Source organism: Amborella trichopoda, chromosome 8, assembly GCF_054954075.1.
Source record: "Amborella trichopoda isolate Santa Cruz 75 chromosome 8, AtrichopodaSantaCruz75HAP2 v2.0, whole genome shotgun sequence".
Taxonomy (NCBI): Eukaryota; Viridiplantae; Streptophyta; class Magnoliopsida; order Amborellales; family Amborellaceae; genus Amborella; species Amborella trichopoda.
Genome location: NC_142343.1, coordinates 45,809,348 through 45,831,783, shown reverse-complemented (window position 1 = coordinate 45,831,783; position 22,436 = coordinate 45,809,348). Strand labels below are relative to the sequence as shown.

General features: G+C 35.9%; 1 long non-coding RNA gene across 1 annotated transcript; it reads right to left on the bottom strand.

Annotated features, from left to right (window-relative positions):
- Positions 1–3,387: 3,387 nt before the first annotated feature.
- On the bottom strand, positions 3,388–5,141 carry LOC148781150 (uncharacterized). Its single transcript, XR_016060998.1, has 4 exons — positions 5,056–5,141; positions 4,813–4,932; positions 3,608–3,667; positions 3,388–3,475 (listed from the first exon to the last, which is right to left on the bottom strand). It is a non-coding gene; the product is annotated as an uncharacterized LOC148781150 (long non-coding RNA).
- Positions 5,142–22,436: the final 17,295 nt, after the last annotated feature.

The window sequence follows — 22,436 nt, the reverse complement described above, 5'->3', positions numbered from 1 at the left end:
TATATATATATATATATATATACGTATGAATTAGATTATTTCAAATAAAAAATATCTATTTCTAAAAAATATCTATTTCTATTTTAATATTTATATTTTTATCACATATACATGTGTCTCTTCCAAAATGTAAACCATCCACATCTTAGTCACGTTTTTGTTTTTCTCTCAATTTTTATGTGGTTTTTTCATTTTTGGGCTTTGGAGCTAGCCGATTGTGAGCTTAGCTCGGCTTATTTTGGTTTGACTCAGCTTTTTTCGGCCATAATCAACTCGGCTCAGCTTAGTCGGCTCAGCTCAACTCCCATCCGATCGGTTCATAATAAATTCTCTTGAGTGGAGCTGAGCCGATATAAGTTGAGCCTAACCAAAATAAGAGGAGCCGAGCTAGCCAACTCTAGCCAAAACCGAGACCAACCAAAAAAACCCAAGGAAAAACAGAAAAATTTAAAAAAATCAAATAAAAAAAACAATTTGTAAAAAATAATAAACAAATTCCTATTAAATAAAAAATCAAATAAAAAAAACAACCAATCAGCCACAATTTACCAGTCAGGGGTCAAACCGCTTCAGGGCCATGTCCAATTAACCAATCTGAAACACTGAGTTGTAGTCAGTCTATTTGAGAGAGTGAAATGAAGGGGAGAGAGATGACTAGTATCAGTTCACATTGTAAAGCAAAGAATTGGGATATAGAAACCCTAATTAACTTCTAAAAATTTGAAGCTTGTCAGTTTGTAATTTTTAGGCAACATTTTGTAGCTGAAACGAAAAAAAGATAGTTTAATTTGGGAATAAAAAATGATGTCTAAAATTTGCCGATGTTATAAAATTCCACAGTTTTGCTATATTAAAATTTCACTGAATTTCGTTAAAATTTCACTGAAATTCTACAAATTTCAGTGAAATTTGTATTTTTTTTTTTTTTTTTTTTTTGTATTTTCACTATTTTATTTTTTCTCAATACCTTGGCTCGGCTTATATACACTTGGCTCGGCTTGTATCGGCTCGGCTCGACTCGACTTACATTGGTCAAATTGTGTCTAAGTGTCTAACTATTTCAAATTGTGTCTAAGTGTCTAACTATTTCAGGTAGTACCTGAAGATCAACGCAGGGCTCTCTATCCAACTCATTATTTCAAGATTTTATTCTTTTGTTGTCATTCTATTTTATTCTTCTGCTGTCAGGCTCGACTTACAGGCTCAACAGAAGAATAAAATAAGTCGAGCCTGACAACAGAAGAATGACAACAGAAGAATATATTCACATAGAATGGCAACAGAAGAATATATTCACATAGAATGACATAAAATGACATATATTCACATAGAATGACATATATTCACATAGAATGACATATATTTACAATATATTCACATAGAAGAATGTATTCACAATATATTCTATGTGAATATATTCACATAGAATGACATAGAAAGGCAATAGGAGAATATATTCACGTCTAACTATTTTATTCGTTTGTTGTCATTCTTCTGTTGTCAGGCTTGACTTACAAGCTCAACAAGACCTGATATGTTATTGCAAAAGAATATAGGCTGATTAAATTTTTCATCATGCACATAAAGCTACAAAAGGTGACACATCATAAATCATTGAGGGGACATGAACAACCAAACAAACACACATGAGTTCATCATTATTCCTTTTTCAATGACTATTTAACTCATGATTATGATTAGGTATAATGACATATCAAACAATAGATAATATCAAAGGTTGTAACATAAGGAACTGTCAAAACATACAAACATTTTAATGGAATTACATGAAAACAGATATTCTAACTGCTGTGTGTCTTTTTTTTTTTGGCGAGGTCCACAGTTGTGCATTATGAACATGGGCAACCCATCTTAAAAGGAGACTGAGTTATACTCCAACTAAATATATATAAAACTTAACAGTTCAGATTCACTACTCATGAAGAATTGTGAGAATTTAATTGATCCAGACATTTACTGATCACATATTCATCGTGCACTACTGATGATGAAACCATGATCCATCCAAAAAAAGATTCAAGTATATAGGAAGTTGCAGATCCAGAACAAGAACATCAGAAGAAAGCTCAAAGAGTATATGAATCCAATTCTGCATTGATAGAGAGGAATTGGACTTTTAGCAATTCACAGTCAACATCATATATGGATCTAAAACAATTCTCGTTAAATGGGAAACTCAAAGTGGGTGACAGAGTCCCTTCCCCAGACTTTAGTTACCTTGCAAAACTCCCTAAAGGAAACCTTTGAGCATAAGTTAGCAATAACAATTCAAATCCCAACCAAAACACACTAAAGAACATAAGAAACAAGACTCAACTCCCGAACTTCCTCTCAATGATAATTACAAAAGGGATAATTGTGAACAATCTCATATCAATGGCAGAAGCCCAGACACTACCGTAAACGCATTAAGCAGCAAACAAAACCAATAAAAAATGTATCCAACCTAGGACACTGACCTACAACTGTTAGATAATGGTCTCCAACATGGACAAGAATGACAAATTCAACTGTGAATTTTTTGAATATGAACTATCAATCTGTTAGAGGCATGATCCAAGCAAAAGGGAAAAAACAAAAAATCACATACTAGTTGATATTTTAAAAAAGTAACTATGACCTCAGGGGAGGGAATTTAAATGAAAACCATAAGCAATATAAAAGGAAAGACCAGCAACCAAACTTATAAACTGCTTTATATACTTGAGGTCAACTCCCATAATTTGTGGATTCAATAAATACCCAGTCACCTATAGAATGAATCAATGACAACATCAAAATCAAAATCAAAATTTTTTCCTTAACCAAAAATAACTAATAAGTAAAACTCAAGCAACAAAAGGACTGTTTCGATGTATGTAACTCAGAAACAGCAACCATCATTAACAAATCACAGAATTTGGACAGAATATATATGGATAAGAGGCGAAGTTACTCCATCTTAAATCCAAGAATCCCAAACATATATATTGATGATTAATCTGGAAGTCTACGTAAGGCCAAGTGTTTTAATCAAAGTGGCGAAGATGGATTAGGTGTCCAAGTGTTTTGATGGCTGCTATCTCAAAAAATGGTGCATGGAACCCCCTAAACAAGCGCTCAATTAGCAAAAAAGAACGAAAAAATAGCTAACCAACTTCTCCAAATAACCTCCCATTCTAATATGCAAAATTTTGTGAAATAAGCTATAAAGCCTAGAATTGTCATGATGGCAGATACCATGCCCTGATTTTTACCATATTTGCAGCATCATTTGACATTGTAGAGATGAAAAACTAAGGCAGTTATACTAGCAAAGTAGCGACTGGAGATTAATTTTTCTTTCCATCCCTCCTGCATCTACGCACAAGAATACGATTTTCAAAAGCCAATGGATTTCAACATGAAGTTGTACCTTAGTGAGCGGTGAACTTAATTTCTGAATGACATCAATTATGTGATCGGACTTCACAGCCTAAAAAGAAGAAAAGGCACAAAAGCAATTTAGTGAATAACCTAAAACCTAAACATTTCAAATCTTTTGAGCCTATGCCCAATCTAGCTAAAAATCTGCAATTCACCAAATACAATACAAAAAAAACAATACCCATGTCTGGTTCTTAACTCGATCAGAGACCAATGGATCCAATCCAGGGAACCTAGCATTCTGAAACACCACGCATGCACATCAAATCAAAGTGCTATTCCATCCAGAAAATGCAACCAGATCAAAAGCACGCACTAAATCACCTCTATCTTTCAATTATAATACGAGAATGAAATAAACATCCCACTAAGGAATATAAGGGGTTTTGGCCAATCAGGAAAACGGCAAAATATTCGTCAATTTGTTTCACAGTATTCTCTGTCTCTTCTTGTTTTGGTGAAAACCAAGCTTCCTTCTCCCTCTCTCTCCCAAATTCGGAATATTTGAGGTTTTCCCCTGCCAGTGGTTAGCTCTGGATGCAATGGGACCTTCTGGCGGTATCTGGGTCCTCTGGTACCCATCTCAACATGCCTTAGTTGCCTCTCACATTGGCAAGTTCTCTGTCACAATGACCCCTAGCTAGGATCATAGATTTCCTCCATTGGAAGTGTATTGTGGTCTATGGACACATCAAAGCGTGTGAGACTAGCCTGCCATGTTAATAAAAAATCCTATTTCTTTTATTCCCTGTTTCACACACATGCAAATGGACAAACAAACATTTATATTATTTGATCACATCCGCACCCACAGACTCACCATGCTTCAGATGGTAATGAAATCCAAGAAACAATTCTTTATCAGACGAGGGGTGCTCCATCATGATAAATTCATGCTTGGTATCACGCTATTGAAGGTTTACTTGAATACTTCTACTTCTTGATTCTAGAACAACTAAAACTAGCTATACTAATATATAATGTCCTTTAGTCATTTAACATATACTTGAAACAGGTTCCATAAGATTTGTTTCTTGTTGATCAATTTTCTTTAGAAATCTCTACTAATGATTTAGTGCAAAAGATATGAGTAAGAGATATCTCAAAAAGATCTAAGGACATTAGGTGATCTCTCCTGTTATTGCATATTTCACATTAACTGTGAACTGTGCACAATAAATTATGTATAATTTAATAGTGCTCTAAATGAACATTCAGATATTTCCATATTACATGTCCATGCATGTGCTTGTGTGAACAATGATCCTATGATTTCATAGAATGTTAATTCTCTATGTGTGTATCTTTCACAAGACATATACAACAGATACAAGAACTAGATTGTAAAGGATCAAAGGTATTTGTATACTAAAGAATAGGGATTACTCGTGTAACATTTCCATTGGCAAATATTATGACAGCATGTTGCAAAGGCAACACCTCTCAGGCTGCAATTGTCTCCTGGTCCATTATGTTGCTGAGTGAGGCAGCACCTTATAGGAAAGTCTGCAAGCACAATTTAAATATGAAATAAAGAATGCGGGGATTACCGAAGCCATGAATGTTGAGAAAGTTATCTTCACATGCATTCCCTAGTTAATTATTGGGTGACAAACTGAATTTGCTAACCTGTGGCAGGACCACATAGTTGTTTCCCAATTGCCAGGCAAGAAACACCCCGTAAAAGTCTACACATTATTCAAGTCCAAATCATCAACTGCAATAGTTAAGTTAGACATTAGATGCGCAAGGGGGATGTAAACTGACAATATTCAATAAATACATCCATACATGTAATGCTAAATATTGTCTGCTTATCATGTTAAATGTGTTAGAAAACCAAATGAGCTCCCATTGAAAATAGCCTTCATTAGTTTAATAGTGATTATGTATGGAACTCCAGGCCCCTGCAAGGTCCCTGAGCACTGGGCCCTCTAGCACTATTACAACGCAATTGTTTAATGAACTTTCAACATGCACGAGCAATTTGAGGGTGGACCAATGCGACCCATGGAAAAAGCATTCTGCCATTACTGACCTGGTTATAGTATAAAAACTCAACAGTCCTCTTAACTTGATGGTGAAGCCTTTCAACAGATTGCTATGAAAGGAAAGGGACCATAGCTAATGGATTATGGATGATTGAAGTACTTCATGAACCCACATCTTAAAAGGGAGCCATGCCTCAGCAGTTGGAGCTCATTGCAAAAGAAATTCTTTCACCTTTGTATATGATATTCCATCATTTCACGGAGACAATCAGGTATGTTGTCTTTTGATGAGTTCTTTTGTGCTTTGAATGGATACAAGTTGTATCATAGCATAGTGGCTAAACTTTTCAAGATGAATGTTATAGTTTCTACTGTTCCAAGATGGGTTGAATCTGGAGGGTGAGAGAAACCATTATCTCTCTCATCAATGTGGCTGGATTTGAACTACTATGAGTTTAAATAGTGTATTACGTACAGTCATGGTAATATTATGGATGGGAGGTTTCCTAAATACTGCATGTTTATGTTCTTATGCAAAATATTTTCATTATTATACGATATAGGTGTTATGTGTATATGACTTCTATTTGATAACTCGAAATATATTTATATCATTATACATAGATTATACATATCATTCCATAAATAAAAAATCTACAAAGAGAATCAAAGTCACACGTAAAAAAAAGTGGCTTCAAAAGCACATATTTCTTAGAAACTTAAAAAAAAAAACCACAAACAGAAACAAGAAAAGGTCCATTTAACTCAAGGAAGGGACCTATGTCAATGGAAAATAAATCTTGACTCGACAAGAATAAGACAACATGGAATTGGCCTCCAGAAATAGATTGAAATTATAAAATCTTACTCAGAAATTGAAGAAAGAAGCCACAAACAGAAACAATAAATCTTGACCCAAGGAAGGGACCTATGTCAAGGAAAAATAAATCTTGACTAAACCCCAAGAGGCCCTTTACAGTAAATAGCCTAATATGGCAAATAAAACAATTAAGTGGCAAAATCCTCAAATAGAGGATTAGAGTCCCCATCATCTCATGTGCGTTGCTAAGGGAAGACTCTATTGGATAAAAATGAACAACATGGAATAAGTCTAAGGTACCAAATGTTGTTATCAAAGAAAAAGAAATCAACGAAGAGAAAAACAAGAAATATGAACATAATTCTAAACTCCATTAAAATCAGATACCTAAATTTACAATTTCATCAAGAATCACAAATAACTACAGAAATCATAAAGAAGTGAAGGAAGGTTAATTTGTGGTTTATCACAGAGCAGGCAAAATGGAGAAATCAATCATGGATAAAAGTTAATACTATAAAGTATCACCCAAGAAATAACGAAACAAGATCAAACCCTTAAACAAGTGAAACCTTAACTTCCTAATTCCTGGAGAGTTTCAAAATAAAGAGGCTACGAAGCACAAATTTCTTACGTATTGTTGCCATGAAGAAGGTCTTCTTGGAACCATCTGCTCACGAAGAGGGTGATGCCTCTCTTGCTTTCATTGAAGCAGAGGAAGAGCAAAGAAAAAGATGTAGCCTGCAAAACAGAAAAAAGCAACAAATTCACATAACACTTACACTTGGTGATTGATAGAGAAAGCGAGAAAGATTGAGGCTCCTTCTCACAGAGCGAATGGTGATCGAGAGAGAGACACAGAGAGCATAGAAGGGTTTTTCGAAAAAATAGGGTACCGTTTAGGAAACTAGGCATTTAGGATGTAGCCGTTTAGGAAAGAGCATAGAAGGGTTTTTCGTAAGACTAGGGTACCGTTTAGGAAACTAGCCATTTAGGATGTAACCGTTTAGGATGAGAGAAGGCGAGCATGGGATGTAGCCGTTTTGGAAAGTAGTCGTTTGATAAAAAGCTAAAGGAAACATCGACTTAATGTTATGTAACGGATGGTGTTTTTTAGTGTGTCCCTGCTGTTACTTTAAAATTTTATTTTTTATTTTTTTAAGTTTTCAATTTGTTCATTACTTTCGAAAATGATAAAATAGCTATAGTATTTTGAAGGTCTATGTTTAAAAAAGTCCGCCAAGTGAACTTTTAAAATCCAAAACTAAACACATTTGGAATTAATTTTTCTTAAAGTTTGATATTCCAAATCTGAAATTAGTTTAATTCTTAATTTTGGATTTTTAAAATCCAAAAAATTAGGAAAAACATTAATTTGAGATCTTTGGGTTTTGAATATTTATAATTTTAAAAAATGTGTGGTTTTTATCAAGCTGAGGCTCTAAACAATCAAAATAAAGCGTACCCTCAATTTTTGTGATAGCCTTAAAATATATTTTTCATCTTTAATTATAAAAGTTAAAGCTTCAAAAATAGCGTAGATCGAACAGATCTATGAAAACTTTAAAAACAAAGAAACTAGACAGTAAAAAAATGTGTTACAATATACGTTATTTCCAAAACTTGAAATACGTTTTTTTCTCATGTACGTACATCTTGATGTCAAGATTATCGATTTGAGAATATTTAGGTATCAAAACAACCCCTTTTAGTGGAAATTTTGAGGTGGGCTCCAATTTGATTCTTCATAGCCTCAATTCAATATAAACTTTTTCCTTTTAAAAATAACTTAATCTAGATTGGCAATTTGAAAATAATTCATTGTTTTGTTGTAGTAAAAAAGATATTAAAATATTAAATATAAATGTATATTAAAGCTAGAATTTAAAGCTCTTGTGTGAATTGTTTGATTAAAATTAAGTGGTTCTCTTAAAAAATTAGGTGATTTTGTCGTGATAAATTTGATACCCGATTCTGCAAAGGAATTGACCTAGTTGCCATCAATTATTATTCAAACAAACAATTTCAAACTTAAAATCGACAATTTCTAAAACCATGTGTAACGCTTTCAAGGGAGAGGGAGGGAGAATGACAGACTCGAAGGTTGCTTTTATATTGAGGAAAGTAGATGGAGCATTATGATGTCTACAATACAATATTCTATGGGGTGTTTGGCAATTCAAATTTTGGGTACCAAAAGTTGAAATTTTCCAAATCGCTATAGTTATTCTATGCTTCTCACAGTCACAAATTTGTAAAAATTTTAAAAAACTTTACATTATAGTTCACTTGAAGGAATATCAATCTCATTTTGATAAATGCATATTCTTTTTTACTTTACTTTGACTAGGAATAACTATGGTGAATTGGAAAATTTCAGCTTTTGGTACCCAAATTTTCAATTGCCAAACACCCTAAAGGTAATACATTCAACAATCGAAGGCATCGATACATTTATCAGCGAGTCATGGAAGGACCCTCTTCTGCAACATGGAGAGCTTGCTCTTGTGCACATGTTTTGCTCGATTTGCCAAGGTTCTCATTTGAAACTGAAAGAATTAAATAGGCATTAGCAATTGCTTTTTATAGAGCCACATTTTCACATTCTCTCGACATTCGAAGCAAGCCAGTGGCTTTGTAGAAGCCTCTTTTTATGTTTATTACGTCTTGTATATATTTTGCCTTGATTATATAAATAAGTTTTTGGAGAAGGATGAGGATGAAGATTTCACTGTGTGGGTGTGTTGATCGGAATGTATTTTTGCTCATTTGTTTCAGCCTGGTCTTTCCTCTGATTTTTCGATATGAGTTTGGTTGCTTTGCTTTAGTATCAAATGGGCCATGAATATTCCTGTATGTATCTTTATACACACACATCTTATTTCTGATTGGTGATTTTAGAAACCTATAATCCAAAATTTTGGACAACCCTTTGCCCTTATATTTATTAAAATACATGTTTTTTACTTTCTATAAAACCAATAGAGGGCACTTAATATAATTGTGCATGCTCCAAATTATCTTGAAATGATGCAATGAGATTCTCATGTGCTTAACTAATGTAGCATTGCAAGTGGCACACTTAGAACTATGACTTTCCCATTTGATATTCTATCCTTGTCCAAGAACAATAAGAGAGAGAGAGAGACTGTAGATTTTGTAAAGAGAAAGAAGCTTGAGCGCAATTTCACGTCTAGGAAGTAACCAACAAAATTGGTGCCATTATTAAAATAACTGCATAAGTGAAAAATCCTATGATAACAACTATAGAGAAAGAAGATTGGTCTCATGGCAAACAGAGCATTTTACAAGATGAGAGAGACTTTATAGAAAGGAAGGACTTGAAAGAAGCCATACTTTCTGCCTCTATTGCAAGAGATCATATTACCTCTTTTGTCTCTCTAGAAAAAAAGCATACTTCAAAAGTTATAGGGAAGAAGTTTTTTTTTATAAAAAATAAAGTACGGATATATATATATATATATATATATATATATATATATATATATATATATATATATTTATTTAAATATGATTTTTTGAAGATTTTTTGAAAAAACTTGGCATTCTTAAAAGATTTAAAAAATCAGAGATTTTTTAAAACTCGTGTTTTAGATGACGACTTGCTAGCTTGGGGGTTGAAGTTTTGGCTTTGTAGTTTCGGGGTTAAGAAATTGGGGTTTCTAATTTTTTATGATCAATATTAGAGCATCCAGGAACTGAGTTAATTTTTTATGATTAATTTTTTATGATCAATAATAGAGCATCCAAGAGGAGGAGAGAAAACTGAGGGCTTTAGAAAGAAACTGCGTGAGAGCCAAGAAAAGAGTTAAAAATATTAATATATTTTTTAATAATGTAGTGGGACTCAGCTCGTATCGGCTCGGCTCAGCCAATAATGACAAATATCGGCTCGGCTCGGCTAAATTCGGTTTGTTGTTGATCCCCTTAGGCTAGAGGAATATCTAAATAACTGATTAAAGCTCAGTTCGTGAAATTGGGGAATGCTCTGCGTATTATAGTCTCTGGTGGTATTTGCCATTATAAGTAATCTTGTAACCATTAATCATCATTTCCTCTTATTCTTTCCATCCTACTATGTATGTGATTAAAGCACCTATTCATTGTACATTCTCTTATATCTATATTTTTTTCATCACTTTTATCCCATTATTCCCCTCTCCTTATCCCCAGCAGCTAGAGCAAAACTATATCCATATTCCTAATATTACTTTGTAATTGTGCAAGAGCCCCTCTCTCTCTTTCTCTCTCTCCCCATACGTGCCGACACACACGTGCACGTGCACATTTGCACAAACAAAATGAAAAATAACTATTGCTACCCATGAAAGAAGTATTAAGCACATTTACATGTAGAACATTTGTTTATGGGCTTTTCAGTTAAGCATATATAAAACAATAAAAAGTATACAAAGAGACTGTTTACTCTTTGTACAATGAGGTCACAATTATTCATGTCCCTTAGATTTCAAATTGGATGGTTGTAGGAGTGTCATTAGATAAACTCAAAGTTTGAAAAAAAAATTCTCGGACTTTGTGACCCACTCTAAGGCAACAAATTTGACATCCAATAAGTAAAAATAATTGTGACCTCCTTATACAAAAAGTAAATAGTCTTTTTGTATACAATCCCGAGAACATTTGCTCCTTGCGTGATCAATAAGATCTGTTGATATCAATTTAAAATTTGACTTGGGCATAGGTGTCTCCTATTTTGTCTAAATATGCATAGGAATTTTCAAATTTTGTGTTTTTCATATTACCGAAGTGTTTTTCAAATTTTCAAATTTTCATATTTTGTCTAAATATGCAAGAGATAATATTACCGAAGTGTTTTTCAAATTTTCATATTACCGAAGTATTTTTCAAATTTTCAAATTTTCAAAATTTCATATTTTGTCTAAATATGCAAGAGATCATATTACCGAAGTGTTTTTCATACAAACATGAAGTACATATATATTTTTTTTTTGTTAGAAAATATGATTTTTTGAAGATCTATTGAAAAAATTCAGGGTTCTTAAAGGATTTCAAAACTCAGAGATTTTTTAAAAACTCGTGTTTTAAATGACGACTTGCGAGCTTGGGGGTTCAAGTTTTGGCCTTGTAGGTTCGGGTTTAAGGAAATTGGAGTTTTAAATTTTTTATGATCAATACTAGACCATCCAGGAGGAGGAGATTGAAACTGAGGGTTTTATAGAGAGAAAGAGTTAAAAGTTTGAGCTTACCTAAGAAAATTTATTTTTATAATATCTAAATAGTTTTCTATGATTTTATTGATAGCTTTTGATGCTAAATATTAATATATTTTTTCTTCTAATTTTTACCGAATTTTTAGAAATGCTTTTTGGTTTTTATAGGGCTAGTTTGGGCTTAAATATAATGGGGTTAGTTTGGTTCTCTTTCTAACTGATCATCAATTAAGAGGATAAGGGGTTTGCTTTGCTTTGCCTACATATCTGTGCAAAGTTTGAATGTGCATCTGTGTAACACTGATATGCAAGAGAGAGAGGGAAAATGCCTGGCCAAAAAAGAAAGGAGCAAAAGCGCATATGCCAGCTTCCTGACCTCCACCACTTCCTTGGGCTCACTCTTTAATAAAGGTGTATCTGATGCGAGAGGAATTTGAGTTGCTTGACCTCTTGTTTTCATTTCTTTCAGGCTCTTAGTAAAGTTTTTGCTTTTAGATAAATACAACCACAAGAATTAGAATGAAAGAAATCCATCACAAAATTTCATAAATAGAGCACGCAATGCAGTGGACAACAAAAGCAACCCTAGACAAAACCAAACTAAAGTTCCGTAATTTGGATACAATTTATGAAGAAACTGTTGATGCCCCAAGTAGTTCAGTTGGAAATATGCAGTATATCACATTGCAAATAGAGGGGGACAACCAAAGATTGCCACTTCCTGTGCATTGGTTCCTGAGTCCTTTGGCAACTGTCGATGCCACTGAGAGTATAGATTTTGCCAGGAGTGGGCATTTCTTTCTGTTGGGTCTTGAAGCTATGTCTGCATTATGCTCTGAAAATCCAAGTTCACCAGTTTTACATGTTCCTTTGGTTTGCAAATTACATGCACTGTCCATGGTTTTCCTCAAAAGAAATGACATTCTTGAAGAGAAGAAAACCAGAGATACCTTCAAAACTTTACACGACATGTATGGGCAAGTAGTTTTATAGAGTCAATCTTGGTCGGTACCCATGTCATAAAAAAATTGATTTCTCACTAAAAGTTCAATCAACCCTAGCCAGGGGTCATGAAATCGTAGTAGAGAAGTGAGGATATTGTTATTTGATGGAGCTTCTTATGGTGTCTTTATTGTGTTGTGGCAACCTTGTGAATAATGAGTACATAAGTATGTTTAAGTTGGTATGTAGCTATATATGTAGCTATATGCTTTCTATTTCATTTTAGGTGCACATTAAGAAATAACCAACAGTGTATGACGCTGCTTGTAGACATGAATTTTGTTTTGGTCATTTATGACTTGCTTGTTAGATTTATTCATAAACTGATGAGCAATTGGTAAGCTGGATAATAGCTTTTATTTTAGTTGGAATTCTTATTTCCTCTTCCCAATTCTATCTTGATAAATATTGAATTTCTCATTCAGCCCATTCGATCATTGGATCTGGAGGCATTTTATTTTGATTTTTCATATGCATGATGAAATTATGCGTCTCATGAGTTTGGCAGTATTTCATTTGGTCATAGAATATGTGAGTAGCTGAATGGATTAGATGAATGAAAGGTTCAGTTTTTAAACATGTCGTGGTGTGTGGCTCTACCACTGTATGCGATTAATGTGTTGTTGCTTCTGACATACTAGTAGACAATCTGATGAGCCTCACCAAGCATGTGTCATTTTTTGGTGTCAAACATGGAGGCATTTTCCAGTTCACATCTTGAAATTTCAGACATGAACACCTATGGTGGACATGTTTGCCCCCATTAGTTTTGACATGGGTCTAGACGTTGAACAACCATATTCATATATAGGAAGCATGTATTTGCTTTTTTATGTTAATTTTTCTTATTTATTTGTTACTTTAATTATGTATAGAGAACTTAGTACCCAACAACTACAAGATGTTGAAGCTTAGTAGTGTATAAACATGTCGTGCTTGATACCCTATTTTTTGGGGGTCTCGTTAGACGCCATTTGTCCATGTCCTCGTGTAGGCTGGGACTGATTGGTCATTTGGTTCTTTTTCTCTAGTCTGATAATCGGAACATGTATATTCACTCTATGGGGTTAACTTCGTACAGATTTAAACTTTCGAGGGTTTGAACAAGCATTTTATGATTTTTCTTGTGTAGTATCAGAGAAACATTTCTCTTTCCACTTCAAAACCCTAAGAGCAATGCAAACTCCATCTAACTACCCAAAAAAAAGTTACAAACTTGATCGTCTTCTCTCTTTCTCTCTGATTTTTGTTGGGTTATCCTAATAGCAATCAAAGCCCTATCCTCTTTGATGAGGGTCATAAGATCTCAGACCAAGGCTCCTTTGAACGCTCTCTACTTATCTCGAGTGCATGTGCGTGCAATCATAAAGCCTCAAGAATGCTCTCTTGCACACAAACAACTTGAGAGTCCTAAGCCACTCATTGGTTTAACTTTGATAAGGTGACCTTGGATTCCAAATCTAGCTGAGTGGATTGCTCCGATACCTAATTCAACCTCATAGAATGCTAACTTTTCTTTTAATTATTTTTCAAATTGTTTCAAAATGTGTTATTGTGATGGAGAATGCTTTGGTTAATTTTTAGGAGTTTTTGTAGATTTTTCGAAAATTTTGTTTAACATAAAAATGAATTTTAAATAATTATTTTTAAGAAATGACAAATAAGGACAAACCTGAGCAACCCACACATGACACCCAAATGGCCAATGGGTGTCCCCTCTATGGGAACTATATCATAATTATTTATTATTTAATGAGGTGTTTAGTTGTGGAGCTTGATCTCAAGCCATTTGTGGTTTTTTTTTTTTTACAATGTTCTATAATTTTATTGCTTCAAAGAAAGTTACAACAATTCTTAACCAAAGGAATGTTTCTTAGGTATTCAAGCTAAGGGCCCGATGGGCCGAATGTCAGTTATCCCAAAGATTGAATGTTTCTTAGGTATTAAAGCTATGTAAGTAGAGTTTATCGCTCTACTCAAAGAGCCTTATTCAGAAACTCATTAACCATCGTCAGCAATTCAAATTTAGTCAAATCCCAAAATCTTCGGAAAAATGTTAAAGGAAACCCATCCGGACCTAGAGCCTTATCTCCTGAAAGTGCAAAGACTACCCTCCTAACCTCTTCCTCTGTAGCCCAATTTTCCAAAGAAGTAGCTTCCTCAACTGATAAACTCTAAAATTGCAAGCCAGAAAATCTAGAGATAAAAGCCAATTCTTTAGAATACAGTCTGTGAAAATGGCTAACGAATTTCAGTGCCTAGGCCGACCTATGCTGCACATCCACACCTTCAAATTGAATTCCTGATATATTGTTCTGCCTTCTCCTCGCATTAGCTATAGCATGAAAAAATTTTCGTGATCAAATCCCCCTCTTTAAGCCACCTAACTCTTGATCTCCGCATCCAATATATCTCTTCTGACCTTAAAATCTCATGAAGCGAATTCATAAGGCTCATTTTCACTTCTTTTAATTGAACATATGAACTTCCCCCATTGTAAACAACCATCTCTATCAGATCTGAACTCATCTGCACTTCCCCAATTTTTTTTTTATATGGAATTTCGTCTCTTTTTTCCACTAAATAAGTTTGTGCTTATTGTTCACCAACCTTTTATGAATTTGAAATCCATACTACTCTGGGCAGATTGAATTTTTCCAAGCATTTTAGATAAGCTCTATCACGTCTGCTTCTTCTAACCATACCAAGTCCAACTGAAAAGGCTTAGGACCCGTCATCACATTATCAATTTGCAAACAAATAGCAATATGATCAGAAGATAACTTAGTAAGTGCATTAACCTTTGCCAATGGGAACTTCAACTCTCAATAATCCAAAATCAATAACCGATGAATCTTACATTGAATCAGATTATCTACACTGTTATTTGACCATGTGTAATGTACTCCATTAATAGGAAGATCTTCAAGATAGTGCCGCATAATAAAATGATTCAAAATACGCATGGAATGGTTCAAAGATGAATTACATTATATTTCCACTTACCATCTAATCATATTAAAGTCTCCACCGATACAAAAAGGAAATTAAAATCCAAAATGATAGTAGAAATTTTATTCAGAAAATCCTCTTTCAAAGCATAAGAGTTTGGTCCATATACATTGAAACAAATCCATTTAAAGCTATCATTTAACCTCTTTCCCCCACCACAGACCCTAAGAGCTTAATGCTCGTCAGGTCCCACACAGACCACAAACCACCAGAAAAACCTAGATCGATACCCACAAAATCTACTAGTCCCCCACCCCAAACATCCCTAACTAACATAACTGAGGGAGAAGGTAGCTTTGTCGCTTGAAAAAGCAAAACATCTGGTCTATGAGACCTAACCAACATTAAAACTTTACGCTTCTTCTTAACCTCCCCCAAGCCTCAAATATTCCAACTAATGAGATTCATTAAAACAAGATGAGGATCCATTTCTAACTTCCGGCCCCTCAGTAGAATCAGTTGCCTGTCTCAAGGTCATGTATTGCTTCAGCCATTTTTCACTTGAGCAATGAACCTTGAGTATCCCAAAAGAAAATGTGCACTGGTGTCTATAAATACATATTGAGATCCATCCTAAACATTCTTAATGTTCTCTTTCAAACAACTCTATGCCTTGTTAGCATTCCCTGTTTACTTTATGAAATGAGATCTCCATAATAGCGGTGATTTCTTTGAACTCCCACTTTGATTTAGTAAGAATGGTTTAAAACAAGGACTAGGGTCAGTCTCGTGCTTGAGTCTCGAAACTTGGACTCTGCCAAGTTTGGCAGAGACTCGATTGAGTGAAAACTAATGGGAACTAGCGAGACTCGGTTGTTTCCTATAGTTTTCATTCAGACTCTGTTGTCTAAGTAACTCAGGCAAGCTAGGGTAGGTGCGAGTTAGTTCAAGTGGAAGGCTCAAGAATGGCAAGTGGTAGGCCCAAAAGTACATGGTTGGAACTAGTGAGAAAAGATATGGTGATTTATAGCCTCATTGAGGGTATGGCTCTTGATGAAGCGAAATGGCGGATCAGGATTCCTGTAGCTGACCCCAAATAGTTGGGAAAAGGCTCTGATGGTGATGATTCCTAAATCGTAAATCTTTTTTTTTTTTTCTTCTTTCTTTATTTTGGATTTTATTAAGCTACTTGTTTTGAATGCATCCTTTCTACCTACTTTCCATTATGCTTCCCCTCGACCATTGATTCAAAAAGTTGTCTGCCCCGTGCCTAGGTAGGCTAGGTGGCCTGGGCGATTGACCGTTGATTCAAAAAGTAGTCCACCTAGTGCCTGCTTAGGCTAGGGGGCCTGGGCGCATCGTCCAAGCCTGAGTGGACCGATTAAGTGGGTGTCCTTGGGCACCCGCCTAGTACCTTGCCTAGGCAGATGGCCAGGGTACCTAGGTGGTGCCCAGGGGACTGCGTCTGCTTAGGTGCAAAAATACCCATCAGGTGGGGTATTTTTTTTTTGTTTGGATAATAAAAAATGCATATTCATGCTTGCGAATTAGGACTTAAAACATGATTACTGGATACCCCTTGCCCCTTTAACCTGAGCGGGCATTTTTTGGAACATTGCCCTCGATTCTTATAGCCCTAGTGTCGGAGTTTGGATCATGGTTCATTTTTATATTGCATCCTTACCCTTGTTGCTATTTATGTGTTATTAAAACAAAAAATTTCCCTTTTTTGTGTTTCTTTATGCTTTGTTCTCATAGTTTCTCAATAATAGAACTTCATTCATGCATGTAAACTTAGTCATTTGGAGTCTTACTTGCAGCATGTTATGAGCAGGTGGATTGCGAGCAAGATGTTTTATGTTTTGCACGTGGCCTTGTGTTTACACATGTGATTGCATGAGAGTTCTTTTTGGTTTGTTGTTTTTTTTTAATATATGTCGGGTTGCCTACTATCAATGTTCAAAAATGCAGATTTGGCCGCTTAGCCGGTTTGGGTGCCTGGCCGCCTAGGGCCCCATGCTCTCACCGAGAGACAGGGTGTCCTCACCATTAAGACTTAAATGAATAAGTAAATATATAAGACCTTAGTTTCACTTTCACATAAGATTTAAGTCATTAAGAAATCACATAATCATTTATTTATAAAATAAAGTAAATCAAAAATAATATAATATCAAAACATGACATATTGTACAAAAAAATGAATCAATTATTCATAAAAGAATAGAATATATGCTCAATTTCATTGTCCAAATGAGAAAAATTCAATTAATCACAAAAAAGCAATCTTTTAACTACAAACATGTAAATATAGCGTAAAAGAAAAAAAAAAAGTAAAGGAAAAAACACATGATTCGTAACATAATATGTTGTAATCAAATAAAATCAAAACCCTCTTTAAAATATGATACTACTTTAAAAATATGAAAATCAACTATTAGAAGCTCCAAATCCACCCACAAACTATTGCCTTTGTTTTGGGAAGAAATAAAAAAAATAAAAAATTTATCGATCTTTCGATAAATCACAAAAGAGTAGTTTTTGGGGGTTTTTCTCACCCTAAAGGCCACGGTTTTTGTTTTAGGGGTTAGAATACCTCCCAAAACCCTTTTCCCTCCTTTTTAAGGGGGGAAAATTACATTTTTTGACCCTACCTAAGGTTTTTTTTCCGTCCGTCCGCAAAGTGTCACGGGGGGCACCTAGGCGGGAGCCCAAACGGTAGTGCCTAGGCGGTGCCTTCCCCGCCTAGGTGGGCGCCCGGAGATAGGGCGCATAATGACCCCGCCCAAACAACCTAGGCATTTTTTGAATTTTTTCGCCTAGTCAGCAGCCTAGGCGGTCGGGCGGCCGAATTTTTGAACACTGCCTACTATGTAGCTGTATAACTTAAAAGAAACTGTATTTTTTTTGGTGTTTTAACATTTTTGGAAGTGACTTTAACATATGGATGGTTGTGGAAAATCTAATGTTATTACTCCCAGTTTCTTTCTGTGTGTATGTGTGCATATGTGTTTTTTTTCATGAAATTCTTCAGTTTTTTTTTTTAGAACTTCGTGGCTGTCACTCGTGCCAGCTTGTGTGTGCTGTTGACAACCTGCTTTTTGCTTGGTGATTCGACACCTCACTTTTTTGGCTTAGTAGTTTAGACAACTTGAGGAAAATACAGAACAAATAGACAAACTTGTTCAGTTGCTCCTGTTACTTTGATTACATATTCTTGGGATGTGTTATAGACAAAGTCGAGTGGCACCTGGCTTCATGGAAAGGGAGAGTCCTTTCACCAGGCTGCAGAGTGACCCTTATCAAGGCCATAATCTCCAGCATTTCCCTTTTCTTTATGTTCGTTTTCTCTATGGTTGTAGTCGTTACACTGGAAAAACTCATGAGGGCTTTAAGGCTGCTCATTGAAGGGGCAAGTGAAGACAGTCAAGCCCCAAGCACGGAGCTTATGAATGTGGAAGTGTCTATCAATGAAAAACCTTAAGGCTATGGTAGACACCGGGGCTACACACAACTTTGTGGCAGATCAAGAGGCACGCCTGCTGAACCTCAGTGAAGGAAACCAAGTTTCCTTCCCCCACTCTCCCTCTCTACTTGGTTTGGTGGAAACCAGGTTTTCCCCTACCAATGGTTAGCTCTGGATGCAATCGGACCTTCTGGCGGTATCTGGGTCCCATCTCAACATGCCTTAGTTGCCTCTCATATTGGCAAGTTCTGTCATAGTGACCCTAGCTAGGATCACTGATTTCCTCTATTGGAAGTGCATTGTGATTTATGGGCCACAAGAAGACAACGAGAAATTGGCCGTATTGAGAGAGTTACAATCTTTGATGACCCTCCCGTTTTCTTAGTGGTGCGTAGGAGGTGATTTTAATATCACCAGATGGTCTCATGAACGTAATTCCCACGACAAAACTGCCCCTTCAATGGTACAGTTCTCTGATGTCTTAGCTCATAACAGTCTTCTAGACATCCTGTTGGAAGGAGCGGAGTTCCGTTGGTCTAGCCATTCGGCTAATCCAAGCCTCTCAAAATTAGATAGATTTCTAACCCCTCTCGAGTGGGATCATGAATTCCCTGGCACCCACTCTCTGGTGCTTCCCAAGCCCACTTCATACCCAGTCCCTTCCTCGAGGGCCTAAGCCTTTTCGCTTTGAGTTGTCTTGGCTCTAAGAGCCCGGCTTCCCCTCTCTAGTCTGTAACCATTGGGAGTCCTTCTCCCCCCTCGTGAATGGGTGGGCCGGTTTTATCTTGTAGAAAAAGCTTCAAATGCTCAAATTTTTCCTGAAATCATGGAGTTCACAGCTCCCTGGAAACTTATGATATCAAAAAGACTCCCATACAGCTTACTTCCACAAGATAGCCAACTGTTGAAGAAGGGAGAACTCTATTACCCACTTCAAGGTGTGGGACCAGATTGTTGACCATCCCAATCTCATTGAGGCAGCTGCTGTCAAATATTTTTCCAAGTTTTTCTCTTCCCCTTCTGGTCCTAGGTCAGAAATGGCAGACGTCTCCTTCTCTTCTATATCTCTCGAATCTGCAGCCTCTTTGAAAAGCCCTTTTTAAGAGGACAAAGTACTCCAGGCCATTAAAGATCTCAATGGAGACCAGACCCTTAGCCCTGACAGCTTCCTCATAGCCCTCTTTGAAGTCTTTTGGGATACCCTTAGGGTTGATATCATGGCTTTCTTTTCTGAATTTCACTCTCGAGCCACTATCCATAAGGCGATGAATTACCAAGATCCTCAAGAAAGAGAGAGCAGAAGAGCTTAAAGACATCATACCGATTAGTCTGATTAATACTTCCTACAAAATTCTCTTGAGGGCCTGGCTTCCCGCCTTAAACGTGTCCTTGGTCAGGTGATCTTATCATCCCAAGGGACCTTTGTGAAGGAATGCCAGATTCTCGATGGGGCTCTAATAGCACATGAATGCATACATTCCCGTTGTAGTGCAAAAATCTCTGGCTTGGTAATAAAAAATCTTATGATCATGTGGACTGGGAAATTATTGATGAGACTTTGTCCAGAATTCCATTTGGCTCTCTATGGTGGAGATAGATCCAAGGGGGTATTTCAAAACCCCAATTTTCGGACCTTATTAATGGCACATCTAAGGGTTACTTTCATGCTTCGAGAGGGCTCCACCAAGGGGGCCCCCTTTCACCCTGACTATTTACCATAGTGGCTGAGGTGTTCAGTGCCTCACTATCTTGTGTGTACAGCGCAGGATGCATTTCGAGTTTCCAAGTGGCTAGGTCGAGTCTCTCGATATTCCTTTGGTATCAATGGATGCCTTAATTTCATTTTTCTCTATTCTTCTTTTTTCTTATTGGTAAGTTCTCGTCTCGTTGCTTTCCCTGTGAAATGAAGATGAGCTGCAGTTAATATTTAGTGTTTAGACTGAATGGATACTTTGTATGTTTCAATATTCTAAAGCACTAACCATGCTATTGCTGGACCAAACCATGTGAAGTTATGAACATTTGTTGCCATGGGATGTGTAGGGTTATATGCATGCTCATGAGTGTGGCTTGTTGCTGGATGTCAATATGTGTTAGAAGGCTTATCATCTTAAACAAGGGAGTCTAAAGTGAAAATAGTCAAGTCTTTTGGTAGAAGATGAAACATAAAACAAGAGATGCATGATGCTTTTCTCGGTAATGCATATTTACCTTAGGATATATTCTCTTTTTATAATTCTTTTCTTGTATGCAATGAGAAATGGAGCATCAACATGTGAACTTGTGCAAATATAGGGCTCATTGGTATTAAGAGGACATGTTATTTTCAAGATGGGAGATGGAACCTTTATTCTTCCTTGTTTTTTATCCAAATCAGATGTAATTGTCATTCAGAGTTGGGTTGGTTTGGAAACATAAGGGTGGTATCTATCAATTTTAGAGTAGTATTTGTTCTGTTTCCTTACTGGCAACATATCTGTGAACTTTCAAGGATTGTACCTTTTAAAATTGACAAGCCTCTGCCATTTAGTGGTTTTTTATTTTTTTTTGTTAATAAAGATACTTGACTATAAGGAAAGTTTCTTCATGGAGAAAAAAAGACTACAAACTATGGTTTCATATAGCTATGACTTATTCCTAGATGCATCCGATTCCGAGTTAGCCAACTCATTTGCCACTATATTTACCTTCTGAAAAATGTATTGAACAAGTTATTGAGAACTGGTCTTGGTTCTGTTAGTTCTTCCTAGTTCTTTTAAACTATTGATGGCTTTCCAAATTTTCTAGATCACAGTGGCAATATCGAACTTTATAATACTGAAGGCTCATCTGCAATTATTTCTATCTTACCACTGTTTTCTTGGTTTTTAAATACTTAAGAAATGTTCTCCTTGGTTTTTTTTTTTTTTAATAGATACATCATTAAAAGAGAAGGGTAACTGTGGTAACCTATAATCCCTTTGCCGGAGCCCTACATGCCCAATTAACATGCTTCAATTTTTTCTTATTGTATTGCCACCTAAATCACTCACAAGTGTCCTAATACAATATGAACCAAATAAAATTGCCAATAACTCTCACTTGCTTCCCATTAAAATTAAAATACGTTCCAAATACAGATCTAGAAATAAAGATGCAATAGAATCAAAAGAACATAAACTAAGAGAATACCTTATACATTGCCTTAGGTTACCCCCAAAGACTTAGCACACCCCACGCCGGGTCTCCTCCACCAATGGCACACGGGATCTAAGTCCAAGAATTTGTCTCACAATTTGGAATGCCTAGGCAAAAACCAGTAGAGAGCATAACATAATATATGTTTGACCAATGCTCAACACATGAACATGAGGCCAAGACCTAGGGCTAGGGTATGTGGCTTGAGCATGCCACCCATTGGTTTAGTTTTCCTTCCTAAACCCTAAAGTTTGGAGAAGAAGAAGAGAGAGATATTTAGAGAGTGGCGTGTCAGTCCTTCAAGCACAGAGAGAGAGAGAGAGAGAGAGAGAGAGAGAGAGAGAGATCAAGTGTAGAGAATGAGCCCCATCCATAGCCAGTTTATATAG